The sequence below is a fragment of the Chenopodium album genome, chromosome 23 (genome assembly GCF_948465745.1).
Source record: "Chenopodium album chromosome 23, dcCheAlbu1.1, whole genome shotgun sequence".
Classification (NCBI taxonomy): domain Eukaryota; kingdom Viridiplantae; phylum Streptophyta; class Magnoliopsida; order Caryophyllales; family Amaranthaceae; genus Chenopodium; species Chenopodium album.
In genome coordinates, this window is record NC_137856.1 from 19,851,762 (window position 1) to 19,852,378 (window position 617).

Consider the following 617-nt stretch of genomic DNA (forward strand, 5'->3'; position numbering starts at 1 on the left):
TTGTAATTAAACCGGCCATGATTACTTTGGTTGAGAGGAAGCAATTTGGAGGTACAAAGAGTGAAAATCCTCTCAATCATCTCAAAGATATTGAGAAATATTGCAATACTATTATGGTAACCGGAGTTGCGCAAGAGTACATAAGACTCAAGTTGTTCCCATTCTCTCTCATTGGAAGAGCTCTAGAGTGGTTAGACAAAGAGGTCAAACCAAGGTCCTTAAGACCATGGGATGAGGTTACAAAGGCTTTCTTATTTCGCTTTTTCCCTCAAAAGAAGACGACGGAATCACGAACTTTGATCCAAAATTTCAAGCAAGGGCCTAGTGAGAGTCTCTATGAAGCATGGGAGAGATACAAGGAGTATCAAAGAGAGTGTCCACACCATGGGATTCCTACCTATCAAATCATACAAATCTTCTATGGTGGGTTGAGTGTAAGAGTTTATAGGTACTACGCAGCGGAATAACATGAATCATATTCATAAAGTACCTAAACCAAGGATCATTACATAACACATAAAGAACACATAAGTATACCTTTGAACCGTGATTCCACGTGCGATCGAGCAAGAATAAAGGGAGATAAAGAACCTCAAGCGTGATTCCTCTACTTGGTC

At 39.9% G+C, this 617-nt stretch overlaps 1 non-coding gene across 1 annotated transcript; it reads right to left on the reverse strand.

Annotated features, from left to right (window-relative positions):
• Positions 1-285: 285 nt before the first annotated feature.
• LOC145609793 (small nucleolar RNA R71) lies at positions 286-391 on the reverse strand. Its single transcript, XR_014106085.1, has one exon. It is a non-coding gene; the product is annotated as a small nucleolar RNA R71 (small nucleolar RNA).
• Positions 392-617: the final 226 nt, after the last annotated feature.